At 43.5% G+C, this 25,183-nt stretch overlaps 1 protein-coding gene across 3 annotated transcripts in view; it reads right to left on the bottom strand.

Annotated features, from left to right (window-relative positions):
* Positions 1-25,183, bottom strand: part of LOC143156618 (cadherin-6) — a 110,408-nt gene that overhangs the window by 66,170 nt on the left and 19,055 nt on the right. Inside the window, exon 1 of one of the 3 annotated variants that reach the window (XM_076330392.1) lies at positions 16,471-16,495. The exons of the other annotated variants lie outside the window; for them this stretch is intronic. The gene's annotated coding sequence lies outside the window, so the exon portion shown is untranslated. Of the gene's footprint in view, positions 1-16,470; positions 16,496-25,183 lie in introns of those variants that run through there. 3 annotated transcript variants of the gene reach the window in all.

Raw genomic sequence — 25,183 nt, 5'->3', positions numbered from 1 at the left:
GAAGGGAGCGGGAGTCATGCTGCAACTCTTAACTATACTGTTAATGCTAGGTAACTATGTGATCATCACATGCAGCAAACTGGGGATTAGAAGCTTCCAGGAGAGCTCTGCTATTATGTTTTAGACAACTGAAGGAGCTAATCCTAAAAATACAAAACATGTGATGCAAGTGGTTGTTCTCGGTCCAGGAATCAGTGGAACATTGCTCTGTGCAAGCCACTGAAGACGGCAAAATTGGCCTTCTTTGCTCAGTGGAGTTTTGGGTTTTATTCTGAATTAATTCCATGGAGTTGCCAGGATTGATAGCCAAGATCAAAAACACTGGGTAGGTGGTTTGGGAGGAGCAGAATGAAAAGAAACTATTTCTGCATAATTTGCGCTTTCATGCCTGTAAACAGATGTCTCTGTTTAAAAAAAAAAAAGGAGATACTAATCTGGACAAGAGAGACTTCATTCTTATTTCAGAAAATCCTTTTCATCTAAAAGATATTCCCCTGAGCAGTTAATGCTCAAGAAAAGTATTTCCAGTAAGAAATGAAACTTGATGAACTGAGGTGTCAGTATAATCTCTGACACTACTCTTCACATCAGAGAGGGGTAAATCTGCTATTCTTCCATTAGTGGAAAGACTACTCCATATGTCTTAAGTATTTTCTTGAGCTAAAACTAAACTTCTCTGATGCTCTTAGAGAAAGCGGTAAACAGAAACACCAGCCTCAGTCTTGTTGAAACTGATGAGGATTTCGTGTCATTAGAGCCAGCATGTCACTCCTGATTTTTTTTTTAATGTTTCTTACTTCTACTGTTGTTTCTTTCAATTGTTGCTATTCTTTTTATTGGCAAATTTTTTATTAGCCTGATTTTAATGACTACAGCTGAAGACGCTGGAGCTTAAATACCACATGAAGTGACCAAATGTTTACTGACTGTAAACATGGATCTAGAGAAATCCATGCTTTTGCAACAAAGGATGCATTTAATTAAATCTCAAACATTCCTAAAAATTGCACTTATTTGCACTCATAATATGTTCCCCCCCAGTATCTTAAATATTACATGCACTTCTAGTGCATTGTGACTGTCGTCAGCTTAGGCTGCTTCCTTCTGGAGAGATAAAAGTCTCCTTCCTGTCGAGGTCACTTAGCTTTGATCCTAAAGCCCTCCCACTTTCTGCTTTCCTGTTTCCTTCTCACCTCTAATTATGGGCAAACTGATGTAAGCTGAAAATTGTCAAATTGCCCTGAAGGCAAACATGAGTGTTTATTCACCTGTCTAAGGTACCTGCATAGTCTCAATTACCAAGGAGTTCGATCACTTAATGATCTTTATTGTTTTTATCCTCAGAGTAATTTTGTGAGAATTGCAAAGCTACCATTCCTGAAAATGGAAACAGAGTGAATGTAAAGACCAGACCTTCAAAGGCATTTAGAAACCTAACTCTTACTGCAATCAGGTCAATGGCATTTAAGCCTCTTATCCCGTGACGTTTTAGCACTAATTCAAAAACAGAAGACAATATGGACACCGAAAAGTCTGAGGAATCATTGTAAACTGAACATGGATAAACTCATAAATACATACACGTGTATCCTTCTCACTACTCTGTAAGATTTCATGAATTTCTACTCAAGTCTTGACAACTTTGTTTTTAATGATCTTTTCTTAAATAAGCTGTAAGACATTTACAGTTTTATGATATTTCTCAGCTGCTGGGTGAAGACAAGTTTCAAAACAAGATCAAAATTACACCAGCAGTTTATTAGCTCCATCTACACATTATCTGTTGAATTGATTGTCTTGTCATGAAATGTTGTTTCTTCAGTTACATAACCAATCCGTAATTTACTGGTTTTAAACCAGAAATTAGATTCTTTCTCCTATTTAAAGCCCTTGCAGCTTAGCAACAATGCAGGTGTTAGGTACACACAGGTAATATGAGGGGAAGTCTGCCCTGGAGTTATCCGCCTCTGCTCCCTCCCCATAATCTCTAACCAATATCCCTTTCTTCTGATTTACTGCAGGTTATTTTACACTGTAGGTTGTAAGAGGACTTATTTTCAAGTATGGGCACTTATAAAGCAGTAGGGATTATCCAAGATTCAGTCTGTCTATGAAAAAATATGGTATTTAATTAAATGGGCAATCTAAGATTTATGATTTTAGGTTTTCATTCCTTTCTGTTTATAAATGCCTGAAGTTTGTCGGAAGTGTGATATATTGTCACTTAGTACCATATTCCAAGTGTTGAGCTTACATGTGTATATATAAATATATATAAAAATATATATATATATTTATGCCTGCACCTGTGTGCTGTACACTACTACCTATACTAGTAATGGCTATAGTAATGCTACTATTGCCAGTGGGAACTGAACTTTGATTTCAGTGCTGAATGGCTAAAGCGCTTCCTTGACGTTAGTATCCAGAATAGGATGGAGGCTTAAAACCACAAGCTGCTGTTCCTTGAAATGAAAGTGTGACTCTATCAGATGTGAATAGAGCTGAGCGACTTCAGCTTGAAAGAAAACCTCAGGTGTTTGGGGGAATAACATCTAACACTTTGACTGCAGTTCATTTGACTGTAACTGGAAAAAGATCAGGTAAGCAGAGTTTTACTGACAAAAGCATTGACGTAATTGGTATGTACGAGAGCGTGTATGCATCGGCAGTACTGGTGTGAACACAGCTTTTGTAGCCCTGCACCTTAGGAAATAAGATGTTGCCATTGCTACCGAAAAATTGCAGATTTTGTTTTACCTTAACACAGGCCGCTTCAGGCCTTGTCTGGTCCCGAGCTTATGTTAGCTTGTTTTAGCTGAACCAGCAATTGCCCAACAGGTGACTAATGTCCAACTTATTTTTTGTGTTAACAGCTTAACTCTGTGAAATTGCATGGTTTTACCCTAAAGAAGTTATACCATGTATGTTGTTCCGACAACTCCTAAGTGAATATTCTGTAACTAAAGTTGGGCACCAATTAAAAAAGTGATAGCAACAGACTGTGTGAAAACCCCAAGCAGACCCAGGACCAAAGCAAGAAACTCTGACCATCAACAGCATACTCCTCCCAGGGAGGAACTTAGGGTGGTAATTACTTGCTGTTGCTGCTCATAAGGAAGGTGAGTGTGACATGATAAAAAGAGGTAGATACCAGGAAGTTGGTGACTAACAAATTGGATTGTACTATTAATGGGAATTAGCAATGATTAGGTAATATGGACTATAAATGTGAACGTCATCGCAACTGGACTTAGAATAACTGTTTCATTCATTTTGATTTTACTGTTGAAACATTAATTAGACTAACAATAAACTCTAATTGTTGGCTCTGCATATAAGGTGCATTCCCCTGTGCTCATAATGAGATTTTGACTGCAACACTCTTAGTCAGATGGGCAATTTTTATGCAGCAGAAGTGTGGAAAAAGGGAAAATAATGAGAAGTGGCAGCAAGGAGAAAGAGAAGGAGTGGCAGCAGAGAGGCTCCTAGCTTGGCAGTGTTTTAGAGCTGGGACACAGCTGGTTATCCAGCTGTGAGCCTGGGACGCAGCCAGACAAGGAAGACTAAGGGCACACCCCCCAGATGTACCTTTTCACTACATTTAAATCAAGCTCATGCTGGTGGCACTCTGACATATCGGCTGGCATCGCGGGGGTCAGGTATTTTCTTAGGCTCCAGCCCGGCAAGGAATTTGAGTCGGTGTCCCTCCCCTATGCTGTCCGCTTGGAGTGGCATCGAAGGTGGGAGACTGCATGCAGTCACGAGGTCTGTGATCACCCTCTTAGTCACAGCATCAGTTTTGCTCTTGAAGCAGCCCCCTATTCTCAGCAATTTTGCACTGCAGGGACAAGCCCCATGCCAAAACCGACAGCATCAATTCATTAGTCAAGGCTGACTGAAATTTGGAGCTGCATCTCAGAGGTGCAGCCCATAATTTGGAGGCCTGAGGGAAACGTGGATGAGGGTGACTTTAAGCAGCTTTGCTTTCCGGCATATTCTGCGGCCTGAAGCGGCCCCTGACAAAGCCTGAGCAGTCCTGGGGAGCTCTGTAGTCACTACAGCAGCCTGTGCTTTGCTGCTTAGTCTCTACCTCCCCAAATCTCTGCATCTAGAAGCTGCAGTCCAAGACCACCCTCGACATGCTCCCTGTGCTAATAATATACGTGAGCGGAGTAGCTGGAGTTCAGTTCCTGTGCAAATGATGAAGTCTGGGGGAACGTGTCCTTCCTGGTGGTGTCTGGCTTTTAAGGCTCCTTTAACAGCTGCTTAAACAGACCCTTTAGTAAACACAGGGAATCTGGGAGAATGATGGATGGCTCCCTATTCGTAGCCAATTACAACGTACGGTGCGACACACAAGTTGGTTTTTTCAATCATAAAAAAAGAAAAAAACCCAACATGCCTCACTGCTCTTGAAAGCTAAACAGGGAAAGAGAGCATTTCACTCCAGCAGAGTTGCATACCCATTGAACTGACATGGTGGGGAAAGGGCTGGGACGCGGTTCCTGTGGGGGCTCCCAGTTAAAAGGCACCTGAGCCATGCGTCCTGAACAAGCATATGAAGGAAAATGAGTTGTCTTCAAGTAAAAATGGCAATGTCTGGCCTGCCTTGCCATTCCTTCTCAAATGGGGGAGAACAATGTCTCATCCCTGCCTAAACTCTGCATATTGAGTTAAGCCTAACATTTGTATTTATTAATAGTACAACTTCCCTCCTCCATTCCCCCAGGATAAGAATTCTTTTTTTTTTTCCCAGGAGCTGCATTTTTATGCATACTTATGGGCAGGCAAGGTTTGTGGAAGGTGACTCCCTACAGAAAATGTGTGGCTTCTTAATGTCAATTTGTTTCTGCATTTGCTGGAGGACCCTGTAGTAATCTGGATGAATACTTGCTGTACATTGATAACAAAATATGATGTCCTAGAAAGTATACACTAGCATGAAACATGAGGGAAAAAGAATCCCCACTCCATTTAAAATTAGCAAAGTTTGAGAGAGATTTCCCTTTGTGTTCCGAAGTAATTTATAAGGCTTTTTTTTTTTATTACAGCTGTTTGGTGAGTGGGATGGGAAAGAGACAGATAATTGATGAATGTGCTTTTTCTGACGTGGGGGGATATAAGCACAGCTTGTGGCTGGGGGAGAAAAGAAGATTAATTGTCAGTTGGTCTATTGTGCAGAACTTTGACAAACTTCTACAGTGTGGAATCTACACTTTTTAAATGTCTGTCTTTTTCTTTCCCTGGATATATGTGAATGTAATAGTCATAGTTCTAGGTGTGGCAGAAAGAATGTTAAAATGCAAAACTGCAGGAAGAAAATCAGAAGTAGAATGAGTCACCATTTTACTTCTGAACAATTCAGAGCCTGGGAGGGACGGGAAAGGAGCAGCAGACAACTTTGGCTCAGTCAAACAGAATTTCCCTTTGGATTTAAAAGGGAGCGTGTGCTGCTGTTGCATCTCCTTCAGCTACTGTGAGGGGATAGTACCCCATGAGCACTCTGAGTATCTAACCCTATTCCTCATACTTTTGGCCGTGTAACATCAGCCTTGTGGCTGTGGGTCCTCTTCTGCCTTTTGCCTGCCGCTGCACTTGTTTTAGTCATGATTAGGAGTTTTTTTTCTGCATTACTTCTAATTGCACTTTAAGGCTGTTGTATCCTACTTTATTTTCATCCTCATAGTAGAAGGGCAAAATCTATAAATTCTATTTTAGACAAGGAAAAAAGCTCTTAACAGTTTTTGAAACTGTTTTTTCTTCCTTACTGTTATTTATAGGCTTGATCTCCAACCCCATGCCCCAGCTCACCTCTGTACCAAAGCACATTAAGTCTTAACGACAAAATCTTTAGGGTGAGATCATAACAAATAAATAGCTGTTTAGCCATGAGTCCTTTCTATTGTTTCTCTTTTTTTGTATGTGTTGTAGTATTTCTGTGGTTTGATAGGATCAAAGTAGTCTGGCTTTTGTATTCCCATAGCTGGTCACAGGCTATATGAACATTTTTCAAATTCAACCTTCCACCCAGGACATGTACTAGCTCTCAGGGAGGCATGGAGGAAATATCCCAACCCAATGACTGATGCAGATGTGTTCAATAAAAGAAGAGCTGTAACTACACAAATTACCTTCGCTGAGATGCAGGGTGCTGCAGAACTCCTGGAATGAGTTTCTCCCTGCCGCACTTCTCATTCTCTCTGCTGGTTGTGAATGAATACAAATTAAGAAGAAATCCCTGAAAGAGGTTATAGGCCTATACAAATATCTTACAAGAGAATTGGGCTGCTCATGCAGCTTATTTTTTACACTGCAGAAAGCTTTAGGAAGAAAGTGATGCTACCTCTTTAGAAGCCTACATGAGTAGGGCGGGAATGTGAGACCTTCAGCGCAGCCGACTGGCAATTTCATTACAAGTCTTGCAATAATTGATATTTGAATTAAAGCCCCAGCTCCTGGAGATGGGTGATTGTCGGAGAATCTCCATTTTCATTTAGGAAAGCATGTTTCTAGTCTGATGTTTGCCGCATAATATTTGGAAATATAACCCGTGTCCTAGCCACCCCAGAGCTGGAATGCAATGAAAGCCAATCTGTATTTACAATGCGTTTTCATTGTTTGAGACAAAATACCTCCTGAGTGGCAAGCCAAACTAATACATGTTGGGGCCAGGCCCCAGACTTTCAAATGTGGCATGGTTAATTCTGGATATTTAAATTCAAGATCTGAGACGTGCTGAGAATGGGAACAGCAGATGGATGGAAGGGACTGCCCCCATGGGGACGAGAGTAGAGGGGGGTGCGAAATACCTGTTGGGACCAGGAGGAACAGAATAGTTGCAGCAAACTCTACCTGCTAGCTGCATCCCCAGGAGGAGCAAAAGCATGCTCTCTGCCAGGGAATGAAGAACTAACAGAAAAAAATTGCTGTGTTACCTTCTACTGAGGAAAACAGTTTCTTACAGAGATTGATTTACTTCATCTTTTGGCTTCAAAATGCCATTAAACAGTGTATTCAATACTACATGGTAAAACCTGGGCCCTGGCTTCAGTCCATAGGCAACCCAGACTCTCTCCCAAACTCTATACCTGGCTAAGGCTCAGCTCAGTTCTTTCACCAGTGGCATCCTCAGCTCTGTAGTGTTTTAAGAAATCTTCCTGCTTCTCCTCCTCTGGCAGGGGCGCAGAGGAACTGGTTGTATTTTGGCTTTGTAGGTGTGTAAAGGCAGGATTTTAACTGTTCTTCCATACTTACAGATCTGTTTTATTTCTCCTAGCAACTACTTTGTAGAGTTCCTCCTGCTGCAGAACTCTGGGAAATGAGACCAGGAGTTCACCTACACAAGAGATATATGCTGCCATAGTTTTTTTGCCGTTTGCGAATTTGCTATGCACAATCAATTTCAAAATGCTATAAAAAGAGCCAACATGAAAGAAATTCAAAACCCTTAGTGGAGTGTTGCCTTTAAAAATAAAAACATTTTGGCTTCAGGCCAACCATGCTGAGAACAAATGGAAGAAAAATTCTCTTAAAATATTTAACATTACACAGTGGATTATACTGGATTACAAATAATCAAACATGTCTGTTTATTTTAAAAAAGACATTCATGTCAAGTGCAGTTCTGTAGCTTTCATGTTTGTTTGTTCCTACTCAATAATATTTTAGTAAAAGCCTCTTACTAGCCAGAAAATAATACTTTATTCTTTATCGGTTTTTGCCTTTTTCTTGTATCTACTTAAATTCAGAGGATTTCTTGCATGGACTTCGAGAAGAGTAGGGTGGACTCCATTTCCAATTAGCAAATGGTACTTTCTTCCTCCTTCCCTATCTCGTGAAACATGTGACGTTACACATACAAGGATGGCCATGGGGTGACCTAGTTTGTTGCACCATTGGTGTGAATATAACCAGTTTTACATATAATCTGCTGTGGCATTAGCTGACAGCATAGGTAATTTGACACCTTTTTTCTCCCAAACGTGGCTGATAACAGTCTCCACTTCCATAATTAGCAGAGTTTTGGGAACAAGCTTTATTAATTTGCCCTCCTTTAAAAGGATGAGTACATCAGGAAGGAAAAAAAAAATGGGAGAAAGGAATGGAGTAAGAGTGGTTATTATGTGGGATTTTTAATGGATTAGTGACATTTGAGGGACAAAGTGGGTTGAGAACTGTGAAAGCGACTTTCAAATTATGGAAGTGATATTTGTCCAACCATTGAAATAAAACAGTCAATAGGATCAACTCTCCTGTCCTGTCTCCTGGACAGAGAACTTGGGCCCTGAAGCTCTGTATTTAGAGCCTTTGAACCTTTTCTCAGCTGCTAGCTGACCCTGGCGGTGCCAGAATTCCCCAGGTGCTCATGCTTCTGCCGTCAAAGCCCTCCAGGTGTATGCACTTCTACTACTGAGAAAGGGCAAAATTATGCAAATCTGATGCAGGCAGGCAATGTGGCAGCTAACGCTTGGCACGATTCAGAAGCTAGACCCTCTTCTTCCTATTTCCCCTCAGGAGCCTCAGCTGGGACATCAAAATGTGTCCACCAAATTGGAACAGCATTCAAGCCCATTTCCTACCTCCAGCCACTGTGCTCTGTTGGGGCTCTCTGAGCTGGATCCTTTTCAATTTGTTATGCTAAGGCTGTGTAACATACCCTAACATTCATAGCACTCAGGCCATCCATCTGACTGCCCTAACCGCCACATCTAAGCCTCATCTCCAGCCTTTCTTTGGCCCAGTAGCAAAGGGAAAGTTTTGGCTCAAGTTCTTTCTCCTGTCTGTTTTCCTTTTCCCTGCTCCTGCTTAAATGGATAGAGCATAAACTGCAGCTCTACCTTACACAACCAAATGGGCTCAGACAGGGGAGCAAGGTCTTGTCCACGTGTTCTTTCTCAGCTGCAGCTGTGTTGGCTTAAAAGCCTTTTTGTCACCAGGTACTCATCTATGCACCCTGCCAGGAGAGGAGGTTGTTAGCTGTACTACACCTTAACCCATTTCAGTCGAAATAAGCTCATTGTAGCTTGCAGATCTCTAGTGACCCTAGACAATCTTGACACAAAGGAGGTGGGGAGGGCTCCCAGGAGCCAGTCTATGTGAACAACTCTGGGAAGGTGGCCTGCAGGTGAAGGAGTGGTGTCTCCTTCACCAGTACAGCGCAGCCAGAAAAGGATGTAGGAAGATGACCTCATCCACATTGTAAAACGGGGGCTGATGCAGCTTCTGTGCAGAATGGCTGAAGGGACTGAATTGCGTCTGAACCCCTGTGCTTGCTTGTATTTCCTGGCCTGGTCTGCAAGATGCCAATTTAGCTATTAAGGTCTAATAACAAAATGGAAAGCTCAATTATAAAAGACAAAATATTGCATTAGAAGTTAATGGAATGGTCTGATAAACAACTCAGTTGTTGTATTTCATTGAGGGAAACCTCAATCCATCCCACTCCTACCAGTTTGATGCCAGAGCCAGCAATAGATGCCCAGAGCCTGGAGAAGGATCACAGGTCAGCAGGAGAGTGCCTGAAGAGCAGCACAAAGGAACTCCAGCCAGTAAGACAGCTTCATCGGGGGCCCAACTTAAATGCCTCTGTGCAAACACATGTAGCATGGGGAATAAACAAGAGGAGTTAGAGACGTGTGCACGCCTGCAGGGCTACGACCCTATTGGCATCACGGAGACGTGGTGGGATGGCTCCTATGACTAGAATATTGGGATGGAGGGATACAGGCTCTTTAGGAAGGACAGGCAGGGGAGACGAGGAGGGGGTGTCGCCCTCTATGTCCACGACCAGCCGTAGTGCATGGAGCTCTGCCTGGGGATGGATGAGGAGCCAACCGAGAGCTTATGGGTCAGAATTAAAGGGAAGGCAGGACAGGTGACATTATGGTGGGGGTCTGCTACAGGCCACCTGACCAGGGAGACCGAGCGGATAAGGCCCTCGATAGACAGATAGGAACAGCCTCATGCTCACAAGCCCTGGTCCTCATGGGGAACTTCAACCACCCCGACATCTGTTGGAGGGACAACAAGGCAGGGCATAAGCAATCCGGGAGGTTCCTGGAATGTGTCGATGATAACTTCCTTCTCCAAGTGGTAGAGGAGCCAACGAGGAGAGGTGCTATGCTGGACCTTGTTCTCACCAACAAGGAGGGGCTGGTGGGGAATGTGAAGCTCAAGGGCAGCCTGGGCTGCAGTGGCCACGAAATGGTGGAGTTCAAGATCCTTAGGGCACCGAGGAGGACGCACAGCAGAGCGGACTTGGGCCTCTTCAGGGATGTGCTTGGTAGAGTGCCATGGGACAAAGCCCTGGAGGGAAGAGGGGCCCAAGAAAGCTGGGTAATATTCAAGGATCACCTCCTTCAAGCTCAGGAGCGATGCATCCCAATAAAGAGGAAGTCAGGCAAAAACGCCAGGAGGCCTGCATGGATGAACAAGGAGCTCCTGGACAAACTCAAACACAAAAAGGAAGCCTACAGAGTATGGAAGCAAGGACAGGCAGCCTGGGAGGAATACAGAGAAATTGTCCGAGCAGCCAGGGATCAGGTTAGGAAAGCTAAAGCCCTGATAGAATTAAATCTGGCCAGGGACGTCAAGGGCAACAAGAAAAGATTCTACAGGTATGTCGAGGATAAAAGGAAGATGAGGGAAAATGTGGGCCCTCTCTGGAATGAAATGGGAGACCTCGTTACCTGGGACATGGAGAAGATGGAGGTACTCAATGACTTTTTTGCCTTGGTCTTCACTGGCAAGTGCTCAAGTCTCACCGCCCAAGCCACAGAAGGCAAAGGCAGGGACTGGGAGAATGAAGAGCCACCCACTGTGGGAGAACGTCAGGTTCGAGACCATCTAAGGCACCTGAAGGTGCACAAGTCCATGGGACCCGACGAGATCCATCCAAGGGTCCTGAAGGAAATGGTGGATGAAGTTGCTAAGCCACTATCCATCGTATTTGAGAAGTCGTGGCAGTCCGGTGAAGTTCCCACTGACTGGAAAAGGGGAAACATAACCCCCGTTTTTAAAAAGGCAAAAAAGGAAGACCTGGGGAACTACAGGCCAGTCAGTCTCACCTCTGTGCCTGGGAAGATCACGGAACAGATCCTCCTGGAAGCTATGCTAAGGCACATGGAGGACTGGGAGGTGATTCGAGACAGCCAGCATGGCTTCACCAAGGGCAAGTCCTGCCTGACCAACCTAGTGGCCTTTTGTGATGGAGTGACTATATCAGTGGACACGGGAAGGGCTACAAATGTCATCTCTCTGGACCTCTGTAAGGCCTTTGACATGGTCCCCCACAACATCCTTCCCTCTAAACTGGAGAGGTATGGATTTGATGGGTGGACTGTCACTGTGGGTGAGGAATTGGTTAGATGGTCACATCCAGAGGGTAGTGGTCAATGACTCAGCGTCCAGATGGAGACTGGTGATGAGTGGCGTCCCGCAGGGGTCCGTATTGGGACCAGTACTGTTTAATATCTTCATCAGTGACAGAGACAGTGGGATCAAGTGCACCCTCAGCAAGTTTGCAGATGACACCAAGCTGAGTGGTGCGGTTGACACACCAGAGGGACAGGATGCCATCCAGAGGGACCTGGACAAGCTCGAGAAGTGGGCCAGTGTGAACCTCATGAGGTTTAACAAGGCCAAGTGCAAGGTCCTGCACCTGGGTCGGGGCAACCCCCCGTATCAATTCAAGCTGGGGGATGAAGGGATTGAGAGAAGCCCTGCCGAGAAGGACTTGGGGGTACTGGTGGATGAAAAGCTGGACATGAGCCAGCAATGTGCGCTCGCAGCCCAGAAGGCCAATCGTGTCCTGGGCTGCATCCAAAGAAGCGTGGCCAGCAGGTCGAGGGAGGGGATTCTGCCCCTCTGCTCTGCTCTGGTGAGACCCCACCTGCAGTACTGCGTCCAGCTCTGGAGCCCTCAGTACAAGAAAGACACGGACCTGTTGGAGCGGGTCCAGAGGAGGGCCACGAAAATGATGAGGGGGATGGAACACCTCTCCTATGAAGAAAGGCTGAGAGAGTTGGGGCTGTTCAGCCTAGAGAAGAGAAGGCTTTGGGGAGACCTTCTTGCAGCCTATCAGTACTTCAAGGGGGCTTATAAAAAAAGATGGCGGCAAACTTTTTAGCAGGGCCTGTTGCGACAGGACAAGGGAGAATGGCTTTAAGCTAAAGGGGTAGATTTAGACTAGATAGAAGGAAGACATTTTTTACGCTGAGGGTGGTGAAACACCAGAACAGGTTGCCCAGAGAGGTGGTGGATGCCCCATCCCTGGAAACATTCAAGGTCAGTTTGGCCGGGGCTCTGAGCAACCTGATCTAGTTGAAGATGTCCCTGCTCATTGCAGGGGGTTTGGACTAGGGGACCTTTGAAGGTCCCTTCCAACCCAAAGTATTCTATGATTCTATGATCTCCCTGTTACCAAATTACTGGTTTGTCAGTTGTATGCTTCCACCCTTCCCTACTGTCTTTCCACCTGTTTTTTGTTTGTAATGCAATTAATTTATATTTTATCTGTCTTCTCTTTGAAGATAACAAAGTATAACTACGACTTAACTATGTTGCTTTAGCTAAAATATCTCCTGTTCTTTTATCCCTCAAACCACATCTCTTGCTATAGTCATGCAGAAATGGATGAAATGGAAATCAGACTTGGGGGATTTAATTGCAGTGCCAAAGGGCGTGAAGAGCCCTCGGGATTCGGCACCCTCTTTTAGCCATATGATGTTGACACCAGGGAAATTTGAGATGAATGTATCTGATAGAACAGAGCTTACACATCATCTCCATAAAAGTCCCCACTGTTTCCAGTTTCACTGAATACTGTACACTCAGGCACTTCTGCCAGAGTTGAAAAGCACTTTATAGGCACTGAGTGGAGCCTTGCAACACATCTTTATGCTAAGTGCTATCTTTATTTAAAAGATTGAAGGGGGAAGGAGAAGAGGGAAGGGAAGCCAAGAGGGATTAGTGCCAAGAGGGACTTAGAAAAATACTTGCGCGAGTTAACTTAATGGGAATTAGGCACCTGGCTGACTTCTGTGCATCCTGTGAAGGCATCTAACTCCCATGGATGAACTCCCTCAGGGACTTTTGCAAGTCTCTTGAAGTAACATTAAATCTTTGTAAATCTCACACAGAAGAGTGTGTCAAGCCTGAGCTAACTGATTAGGGCTGAACGTTTCTACCTCTCATTGAAGTAAATGGGACTTGGGGCTATACAAGACGTCAGCCTATACAACTCTGAGGGTATGACAGTGAGCCTGAATAACCCAGGGTCCTGCCAGACTAGTGCACTAGCTGGTTAAGTGTGCTCGGACATGGCAGGCTTCACATGCTGTGGCTGTGCATCCAGGATCAGTATTTACCTGGTAACATCAAAAGTTAGATTGGATGGGGCTCTGAGCAACCTGATCTAGTTGAAGATGTCCCTGCTCATTGCAGGGGGGTTGGACTAGATGATCTTTGGAGGTCCCTCCCAACCCAAACCATTCTATGATTCTGTGGTATTGAGGGTGGCCCTCAGTAGCCCCCAAAAGACTAATACCTCTGTGGTGACTTACACATGCCACTCTGTAATGGAGCAGGAAATAAAATCTAGCTCATTTCACACCAGCCATGGAGATGGTGCTTCTTGGTGTAGTTAGTGGCAGGGTAGGGAAGGAGCCAAGGCAGTAAAGACTACAAGGAAGCAACCTGCTCCTCCTGAGGTATTGGGATATCTGGTGGCTCTTTTGTGGCAGAGTTCAGAAATGCTCAGTATTTGCAACATAAGTTTTTTTCTACTTCTGATCCTCTGATCTCTATGATTACACACAGGCTCTACAATCCTTTCGAATTAGGGGGTATGTTTTAAAATCTGTCTTTTCAAAAATCAAACAACAGCTCCCTCCCCGCAAAATCTCAGCAAGACAACAGACAAATCCACGCTAACAGGCAAAAAAAAAGTACAGAAACTCAAAAAGTGCATGGACAACACAAAATAAGGTAAGAATTCAATGATATGTAGTGTACTGCACCCCCTGAGCACAACTATAATGCTAGTTCAGTACAGATGAGACACTGACAGAGCTTTTGAAACCTCTTCATACATTTTACAGTGTGCTGCAAAATTAGCAGGCTTGGCCCCAGTGCTTCTCTGATCATGAAGCAAAGAGAAAAGCAATAGCAGAAATGAGAACTATGTCTGCTGATACAGCGAATGCTATATAACCTGCTGGAGCATTGCTGATACAGGGCTGCATGTAAAAGTGTGTGTGTTTGCTCAGGTGTGAATATATGCATTGCCTCCCTTTGTTTACATGGATACTTTTGTTTCCTGTGTTTATACAAGCTTGTTTTAAAGGCTGGCACATCCTCATCTTTGAAGCTGTAAATCCCTCAAATTCCATCCAAGCACACTGCCAGCAATCCACAGCTGTACACAGCAAGAGCAAGTGAATAAAACAAGTGTGACTGGAAGGAAAGCAATGCTGCTTTGCTCTTGTGTGAGCTTTCTCTTTAGTCCTGTGAAGGGCCCAATTTAGCAGAGCACTTTACTTTCAAACTGTCTGCTTTTACTGAAGGCTCCTAGCAGACCTAAAGATAAAGATGTACCTGAATGCTTTGCTGAATCGAGGCCTAAGAAGCAGAGTGTAACAGAGAAAATGTTGATCATTATCTAAGAAATGATGGGCTGGCATCATGCTGATAGAAGTACTTTTTCAGTGCACATAAAAACAGTAGGGATTACAGGTGAGGGATGGATTTCTGCATCTTATCTCTCACTCATTGAAATAAATGGTTTTATGTTTCCAGCAAATTTTTTTAACTTACGCCTTCCAAACAGGCATTTTGTGTTTGAGCCGGGTAGGGAAGAAGGTGAATGAACTCTTCTGATTGCTCTGCAAGTTCAGGGCAGCCTCAGTTTTTTTCCAGTGACACATCTGTAAGTGTGGTGGAAGGCTCCATGTGGGAGGAAGCTTTGTACTGAGACTTTCCCTTTGCCAAACAGCAAAGAACATTTTGTCTTGCAACAGGTTGGCAGACCAGGAGCGAGGCAACTCTGTTTATCATCTATGCTGGAGACCACCGCACCTTGCCATTCCCAAAGTACAATAGTGTTTCTGAAACTGGGAAAAGCAAACAATGGTCTGGTAACATAAATGTCTTCCCTGAGTTAACAATTTCCCTTGCAGGGAAAGAAAAGGGAGAGGAGAATTTGAATTTGAATGTGCCCCCCTCCACACACACACACACACATATATACCTCCTGCCAAAAGATGCATCTGGTTCTATAAAAATCCTGGATCCTCTTGCGTGAATGCAATCTGAAGTCATAGGTTTGCATAAGAACCAAATCCTCAGCCAGAGGGCTGTGAAGTATCTGTCAGCTCGTCAGCTGGATACATACAGAGCAAGCTATTTAGAGCTGATGTTGCTACTTGGAAGACAGGGACTTGGTTATCTTTTTACTTCTGTGCACCTGTGCTTATGTTGCTTATTTCATAATGCTTCTACTCGCTTTTACCTCACCTTGTTTGAGCTAAGGGCAACTTCAAAGTAAGCGGCTAACATCTGGGTGCTCTAACCCTCGCGCGTGGCAAACCTTTACCCAGGGACAGCGAGGCAGCGCAGTGCCGAGGCGCTGTCTTGTGAGCTGGGGAGGGAGAGACCTACGTGGGAGGAGAGCCCAATGAGTGTCAGGGAGAGAGGTAGTCAGCAAAGCCAAGGGGAGTGCATCTGACCCATCAGATCTGCAGGGAGGTAGCTTGGAAAAGGTCTGCTTTTATGAAGGAAACAACTGCAGCGCAACAAGAGTCATATGAAATAATATTAGGTCAGATACATCAGGACCTCCCACCCTTGTCTCAGGTGATATATGCTCTGCTTTAATTTCTGGTTCAAGCAAACTACAGGCTTTGAACAAAAATTCAGCCAAAACAGTGCAGGCTAAGCAAATAGGCTTTCAGAAAATCATAGTGCATCGTTGACCATATCATTCTGCAAATAACTGCCTTTGTAACAGAGGGCAATGATACCACTGACTCTCTCTCCTTTTAAAAAATAAAAGGAAGAAAATAAACTATGCTTTTGGTCCCACTGTCTCTAGATGAGCTACAGGTCTCTACAAACTATCAGGAAGTTACTCAGAGGAGATACTGCAATGCCTGTAATGCCGGTGCCATCAGAATCTCTTCCTAGATGCAGGTGCTGGCCAGCAAACCTGAAATTAAATCCCACTGTGATGTTCTTTTTCTTATTCCACTGAAACAAATGGGGTAGTGGTTCACCGCTGACTCCTTCTCAAAGTGTGGTCTGTGACAGTGATCTTGGAAACGGGTCTGTGAGGCGAGCTCTCCCGTTCCCGCTCTGAAGTGCTCTAGCAGATTAAAAACAGTGGGATGGAGAAGGAGAGGTTGCTGAGCAGTTAATGGCACTAGAATGGGGAGATTGCATGTTGTGATGAACATTGCCATAGTTTGTGACCTTGCCTGGTGCATGCGGTGCTGATTATACCGAAGGATCAAGCAGATGTGAAGGAAAATTGAGTTTCATCTCCTCCCAGCTATCACAGGCGCTCTTTGGTAAGTAGAGGATTATGATACTTTAGGAAAATAATGTATATATCTGTGTGTGGATGCAATAATGATGGATTTTTTTCCCCAACCAAAGGAGCTGTGATTGATTCAGCTGGTTGCAACCTATAACGAACACTAAGGTTAACTGGAGCCAAAGGCACAGCAGTCCTTAAGTAGCATTATTCTGTGGTGCACTCATATGCTGTCATTAATTTTCTTATTTGTTTGACTTTACAAAAACACATAGCAAAAAAAATCTGAAAAGAACAGAAAAAAGAGCTCAATTATACCTCTTACAAGGTAGTACCGAGGATGGGGAGGAGCTGAATCACCCAAGTGCTTGATGACGTTATGCTTTTGTACAGCATAACGCCTCCAGGTAACTGGAGAGCATACTGTGCAGTGGCATTTGCTACATCTGTGCTCTTCTGTCTCTTCTAGCTGTTGCATTAAAAGATTGGGCATCATAACACTTCCAGGCCACAGCTATTTTATTACAGCAGAGTTCAACCTGAGTTAGAATCTGAACTCCTGAAGCACTGAAAAAATATGTGGAACGTAGGATTAGAGCCATTGTGCTGTGTGAGAATGAACACATGGCAGATCTAGTCTGGTATCTCTTCTCTGAAGGTGGCCAGCATCTGGTGGATGGTCAGCATCTAGAGGAATGGTCAAAGATCCCAGCAATAGGCTGATGTGGGGATAATCTGCTTTCCATGTCGGGATCCTAATCTGGTAGAGTTAGAGACTGCTTTGAACTCTGAAAATCTGAGGTATTATGGACTTTCCAAAAGCAGTCGTGGGGACCCTGGGGCATGTATCCCATTCCCTTTTGGCACACGTGTCCCGTTCCCTTTTGGACATTAGTGAAGTTGGGTTTAGCAGGATTATGTGTTGCAGTGGTTCCTGCAGTACATATTCCTGTTACATGAAAAAAACATTTCCTCTCCTATGTATTTATACATTTAGGGATGGGGCCACAAAGCTTAGAGTTGTGGGGTGTACTGCAAAGCAGCCGTAAGAGTGGAAGGTACCAGGAATTACAACAGTGATGTGAATGAGAACCGATAAATCATAGACATCTGACAAATGATGTTTGTCTCTGCTGATCCCACAGTGTTGCATAAATATGCAAGACGAGTCAAGCCCATACAACATGTGAAACATTATATACCTGCCCAGATACTCCAAACAAAAACCTACCAGCCTACTCGCTCCCCTCCCAACAAACAATGCTCTATAAGATCTTCGGCTTTATTATAGAAGTCAACAAGTCAGAAATTATTCATATTCTCATATAAAATAGATTTTTACAAGGTTTTGTTTGAATGAATGGTGACTGTCAGTATATGGCTGTATTAGGATGTGTATAAGGAGAGCTTTCAGTGTAATGTAGTATCAAGGATATAAACTAAATTTAAATTACAGGGAAAATTAGGTCCCTGTGATCCACCTGAAGTGATACTCTAACTTCTAACACCTTACAAGATTTCAGAGCAAACAATAACATGCCAGGTGCAAAACCTACTTCCTAATTCATTCCATGATAATGGACAAATTGTGATGTTTAGCCATCAAAAATAAATACGCACACCAAGAAAAATGACAAGTGTCTCTGTACTGCCTACAAGTAACTCCGTATGTGTACTTTTTCACACTTGCACCCTTACAACATATTGCAAGTGCGTGAGGGAGAGGAGGAAATGGGAGCGGGGGCAGGATTCTTGCATGTTAGTTACTGCTAACAGCATTTTTTTAGTCTTTCCCTAAGACTTTCTGGTTGCTGTATTTCAAACACGAGAAAATTTCAAGATCCTTCCCTTGTTATTATTTATTCCAACAGCTACGTGTGTCCTGATAAGACTAGTTTCTCAGACATGTTCTTATTAGTGCTCTTAAACATGTATTTTGCTATGCCTCTTTTGGCTCAACTGCAGCACAAAACTGTAGACGTACTAGAAAATAAGGACATAATCTTTTCCAGACTTTTGCAAACAGCTAGACTTCTGAAGAAGAGGAATTATTATTGCTTTTGGACTGCTCCTTTCTGGGGAAACATGATGCCCTGCCACTGTGTCCAGTATTACAGAGAAGTCTATCGGGTGAGCAATAATGGCTCATTGTCAATCTAACTAATAAGCAATGGAAAAGCTGGCAAGTAAAATTCAAGCTCCTGAAAATAATTTCTGAACATCTTTCACATTCATATTTTTAATTATTCATTAAAAGAAACCAGAATGACTGACAGGATCACAATCCTTTTCAGTGGGCCCTTAAAATAATCAAGATATTAACTCTACCCATGGTGGGTTTTTTAGTGGAAATGTAGCAAGAAAGTAGGAAAAGCAGAGGTACAATTTGAGACAATGCATTCCTCCAAAATCAGTCGTGGTTTCCATGTATTATAAAGAGAGCAGAACAGTGTTCACGTGCCATACGAGCCTGTATTTTATACGGCGATATATTGACAGGGACATGACTTGGGGCAGTACGTTACCACAGTGAGCAAGATCTTGCTTCTGGCCAGTATCGAATGAAACTATTTTATCATGCGTTTTTCAGCTCATCAGTATGATGTTACATGATCCAGCAGAAACCATATGGTACAAACTCCTACACAGTTACAAAGCACTTGGGCTTTAAAATGAGTGCCACAAATCTTTTTGCCAATGCTTTGTACTTCTAAAAAGGATTACAAAGTTAGCATTGCACAAAAGCAGCACAGGGGAGCCTGACTCATTTCAAGCTGTGGCAGCTTGGGGACCAAAGGTAAGGTTAAAGGTGGCTTTAAGCCATCCTTATATACTTATATACTACTTATATACTACTAGTCCTCAGTCAGTTTCTGCCAGATCGTACCCTTGATCTCTTCCTTTCCTTTATTGCAATGTTTTGCCATTTTTAATGCATCTTCTACTTCAAGTCTCAGGTGGGTTACAGGACGTAGTGAAGGGTGAAGTGTGCTGTGCACTCCTGCAAACTAGATGTCTGTTATGTGGAGACTTGTGGTTATGGGAGCACTGGACTCAATGCCCCAAATGATTCCTCCTAGTGCTATGTTCCCAGGAAATTCAGCAATATTTAGAGTAACCTGAAGGCTATTTTAAGTTGTGCCAGCTGCTAAACACAGCAGGGGTTCAACAGGGTGATAAAGGACATTTTAGACCAAGTCCTGACTTATACTCTCTGCAGGAAGTGTAATACAAAAACTGCTAGGAAAGCTCTGCTCAGTCTGAGAATTCACCTATTTTGGGATAAGCCTTCCAGGGCTGAGGGAGGGCAGATTTATGCTAGAGGAATGGTGCCAAATCTGCACTAATGCAAACAGGGTCTGACTGTGGAAAGGGAATAACAATAGCAGAATTATTTAAGGCCAAAGATTGATATTTGAGACCTAGCTGGCTGGAGGCTGGGCTTTTTGGTATTTGATTTTTCATTCATTAAACCGATAACTTAACCCATTTTCAGTCCCCGTTAATGCAACTCAATTGCATGAGTGCTTTACCAAGCCATTAAAGGAACCACCTTGTGGAAATAGATGGGCAAAATTGTGTCCATATTATTGCACTGTGACTCTCATCACAGGCATAATGTACTGAGCACGATATAGTGCTCCTTCAGTATTCTCACTGGGGCTAGTAGAAAGTATAGGAAGGGTGGGATGTTCAAGGCAAAATCTCTAAGCTCTGCGCTTTCACATGTGATTCGAAGCCGGGATTTTGAAATGACACTAGCTGGGTATAAATTGAAGCCGCAAGAAGCAGCAGTGTGTCCAGATAAAAGCACGCTGCCTTGTTACGTATATCGAAAGAAGGATACTGAAAAACTTGAGGAAAGAGTCGATGCTATCAGCCCTTGTGACTTCTTGTGCTTGCTATCTTGGTGAATTTTTGTGCTTGCCAGAAAAAAATATTCATCCTCCGTGGCCTGCATGTTGCTAATATAACTGGTGGAGAGGGGCCAAAACCACCCTCTCGCTCTTCACGGCAGGCGCAGGCTGATCCAATACATAAGCTCTGGAGCTCACTGAGGCAACTGCGGAGATAAGAGCCGTAGTCAGATGATGCAGATACCTCTGCAGGGCTCAGACCAAAAGGTCAGTCGCAGCACCTCAGTTGGAAGTCTTTGTCTCCACACCTAAACACAGAGAGGTCTACACGGGTGCAGTCCTCAGCCACTCTGGTACAAAGTCTGCACACTTAATCTATACGTCAGTGGAGACTCGTTTGAGTAAGTCTAGGCGATTTTGCACTCAACTTAATATTGCACTCTACCAATACTAACCGTTGGTAGCGGCATGGCAACATACTGCTGGTGGCAAAAAACTTTTAAACCATTTCCACATCTGTCCACAGCGCCGTTCTGTCCCGCGGCCAAATGCCTCCACTGTGAATGCTCAGTGGAAAGATGCGGTATTTTTAGCCCCCACTCCCTGCCTTTGCTGTGTTTACCACGTCTGTCTGACAGAACAACACAGCCCTCCTTCATGGAGCTCCTCTCCTTCTGTCAAGGGCCGTGACCTGGCCTTACAATTGCCACGGCATCCATGGCCCCACTGGGTCACACCAAAGCTCTGCGGCACCCGCGGCGACTCCGGGCTGGAAATGAGCCACAACCCAAGGGGATGACTCAGGCCACCAAAGTCTTACTAAACCACCCTCTGGAGGAATTTGTTCCCCCTTCTTCGTTGCTCTAGGAGAAAACCTTGCAGCAAAACTAGACTCAGTAAAAACAGCGACAAAAGCTTGGGCTTTTTTAAAAATGATTAAAAGCGGTGCTGCAGCGTCAGTGTTAACGACGCATGTTTGTACCCGATGGCAGGGCAGAATTCTTGTGCCAAATTCCCAGGCGGGAGGTGCAGGGAAGCCCGACCCGGCGGCGGGAGCAGCCCCCGGCCCCGGCCCCGGCCCCGGCCCCGGCCCCGGCCCCCGGCCCCGGCCCCCGGCCCCGGCCCCCGGCCCCGGCCCCCGGCCGCCACGCGGGGGAGCTCCAGGCTTTGCAGCCGGCCGCCGGCCCGGGACTGAACTTGTCATCGGACTCGCTCCGCTGACGCTTTAAAAAAAAAAATTAAATGGGTGCTTTGATGGGATATGTAGCTCGGCAAATGATTTAAGGGTAGAAGGGAAAGAACTGCCAGCCTTTAAAAAAAAAAAAGTATCTCCTTCACTGATACACATTTTAAAACACAAACGGCTAATCCTTTCACTGTGTCCTAGTAAAGTGTTTAACTGTGACAAAAAAAGGGTTTTTTTGAGCACTTTAGACAGCTCAGCTAGAAGCACAGAAACTAACATGAAGTGAAATATTTATGGGAGCTCAATACAGTTTAAGAACATAATTTTCTCTGCCGTAAGACGCCAGGGCCAATTAACCATTTCCAATTAAGTAGCCTAAAACAAAATAGTGTGCAGCAAGAAATAGTGGCCAAATAGTTAGGACTGGACTGTGGAAAGAAGAGAGATTGACCCTGAATGTGAGCAAAATAATTTTCTGATACCAAAACATAAAACTACAATAGCACAAAAAGGCAACAACTGGATGAAAGAACGAGAAGGGAATATCATGTTCAGCGTTGACGTTATTAAATACTGTTCTTTTCAAATCCTATCCACTAAACGTGAAGCCTTTTGTTTGTCTAGATGTGCATCATATTGCATTGCATAATTCCGCTACACAAACATGTAGTGGAATGCATTCCTCTCTACTCATCTGCCAAATTCCAAACTTCAGCCATTTTTTGAGATTTCTATACAGAACAAAGTTAAACATATACCGTGAGAGAAACGCATTTAGTTTTGTCTTTGAATGACTCAAAAATTATCTAATCAGCATGTCACCAGGCTGCAGTTATGTGTGTTTTATTATTCCAGATTTTTTAAAATTACTTTTTATCATGTTTAGCGTTTTTGGCATCTAAACAGTTGACATTGGAGCTGGCAGTTTGTGTCTCATTGTATGAATGGGGAAGAGAGTTAAAATTTCTCTGAAATGGATGAGGTAATGTTTATAGATTCACAACCAGGCTGTTGCTTGTGCTGTTTTTTGCTCTTCAAGGTTGGGTTAACAGTCTAACTGCCATGGCGACTCTCTGGAAACCTAGAAATGCAGAACAGCACTTCAGCAACTGAGAAAGACAGAAACCTAGTGTTAGATTACAGGATACTTCGTAGCAAGGGGAAAATTTTGGAAGAAATCCTGCAATCTCAGAGGTTGCTTTTATTTTCACATTGATGATTTATGATGACAATTTTCTCACGCTTTGTAACGACACCTCAGGTAAACTGTCTTGCTCACAACACAGCTTGGCCACAATGGGGAGAAAAAGCGCACTGCAGCCTCGTGGGTAGAGCCTGACAAAAATCTTAAGATGTTCTGATACTTTTGGGTGCTAAAAAAGCAAGCTCAGAGTGGCTTTCCAAATAACAAATGTTTTCCTGGGAGCCCAGGATGAATATATACATCAGCGGTTATTTTTCAACTGCCGTTTTTCACAGTTCGGCTAACTTTGAGTTATTTGCGTTGGAATGGTATCTTAAAGAGACCTAAAGAGGTGTGGGTTTGCAAGCTACATTGTAATGATGATCTTCCTTAAGATCATTACATGTAACGATTGGATCTTCCTTAAACCTTTCTGAATGATAAGCAAAACTAGGCGAGTGACTACACATATAAGTGCTTGAGGCTATTTGTATCTCTAAAAATACATCTGTGCATAAGTATTTGCAAGATTGGGTTCATCTGGTCTAACCTGCGACCACCAGAGCTAATTTTCATTTTAGCTTAAATTAAGTTTTTTTGTGCTTGTAACTGTCCTTTGTCCAATACCCTGATAGCATTGTCTTGGTCTTACAAAAAGAAGCAGCTACTTTAATTGCAATTCGGTGTGAAAAAATTTCCAAACTCCAGAGATGAAAGAGATTTGCATCGACCTAGCATCCACGTTTCACACTGCTCGGGAGCTCTTTCTCACGCACTCCCATTCTGGTCCGAACCTGGGATAAAGCACTGCACAGCGCTTGCTGCCTGCGTTGTACAGAGTCATGCTCTTTGTCTGCGGACTTGTAAGGGTATGCCTACAGGGCTGCGCAGCGGAGTGCAATGCGGAGAGCCCCCTGCCCTCCCAGGCGCTGCCAGCAGCCCCACCGTACCAGCACCGCGCTGCACCTTGCCCCATCTGTCCTGCTGACGGGCAGAGTTAACCAGCCGGGACGCGGCACAGCGCTGGTACAGCTCGGCTGCTGTTGTGGGATCTCTGCCTGGCGCTGGACTCGACCCTTGCACGGGTACCAGCGAGCTCTGGGACCTGCAGCACAGCACCAAACCCCTCCATATAGATGTTCTTACCACCTCGGTATCGAAATCAACAGTACCGCTACCAAACACTGCCTGGGAGAGACATCTGCTATTTAAATGTGTTATAGCAGATGAAAGGAATTGAAACACAAAAATGAAACACTTCCCTTTTTCCTAATATAATTAGTATTTTTAAGCAGTTTATCTGCTTATTAATAGGAAGGTTTTAAAACATTTTGCTTGAGCTGACAGTCTTTAATTATAATACTCACACTGCTGAATATGCAGTCACACCAACAGAAGCTCCATTGCAAAAGAACGCACAGAGTCAATCTGTTTCATTCTCTGAATTTTTCTGACTTCCTCATATTTTTCCATTCATCATTATTTTTTTGTTTGCTTCTCACATTTCTTCTTAAATGTGTGGGTTTTTTCCTCTTACTCTGTTGTTCCACTTGAAAACACCAGGATTAGCATGCAGATGTTTTTTTGATCAGAGATTTTTTTTTTAATCATTCCCATTTTCCACAGCCTATTTGGGTAGCTGGGGATTTTTGTTTGTTTGTTTTCGACTCTGTCTTGTTGTTTGGTTTTTGTTTTTTTTTTCCTGATAAAGGCATTACCCTAGTCTTCTGAGTGTAAACACCTTCTGTTTGCTATTGTTTTCTTAAAACAGCATTTTAGAAAATTAACTATTTCTTCTAGTTAAATAAATCATGGGCTATGCTAACTATACCAATAATCTAATATCTTCCATGTTTTTAATGCTTTGCTAGCCATGAAAGCTTAGGTCAAAGAGATACTGTTTTAAGAAGGGTTGGGGGGGGGGGGATAAGTTTTCAGCTTGTCTGTTATCTGTTGTAAAATTGTGCTGTAATACCTTTAAAAATTGGTTTTATAATTTGCCCAAGTTATAGGATTTACTGAACTGAGTAGGTGGAGGAAAAAAGTAATCATACTTCTTGACAATAAGAAAGGACCAACTTTTTTATTTATTTAAAAAGAATAATGACGTCGTTAAATGAGCACCAGTTAGAATTTTGGCTATCTTGTAATCTGCAGGCTAACATTCACAGGTGTTGAATTACACTTAATTTTTAGAAAGCTGAGAGGAGAAAAAGATGTTCAGCAGCTTAGCCTAGGGAAACTGCCATCAAATGCCACTTAAGCAATGACCAGCAGAAAGACTACAACCTGAGTTGTTACCATCCATGAAACTGGCAACATCCACCTTCATTAAATCTATATTATAACCAGTGAAGAGGTTCAGAAATGCCTTCTCTCTTGCATTAGAACAAGTAATCAATGGATTTTACAGGGCTGGTATT

The sequence above is a fragment of the Aptenodytes patagonicus genome, chromosome 2 (assembly GCF_965638725.1).
Source record: "Aptenodytes patagonicus chromosome 2, bAptPat1.pri.cur, whole genome shotgun sequence".
NCBI classification, from domain to species: domain Eukaryota; kingdom Metazoa; phylum Chordata; class Aves; order Sphenisciformes; family Spheniscidae; genus Aptenodytes; species Aptenodytes patagonicus.
Note: the sequence above shows the minus strand (reverse complement) of the source record. Positions and strands in the feature narration are given on the sequence as shown.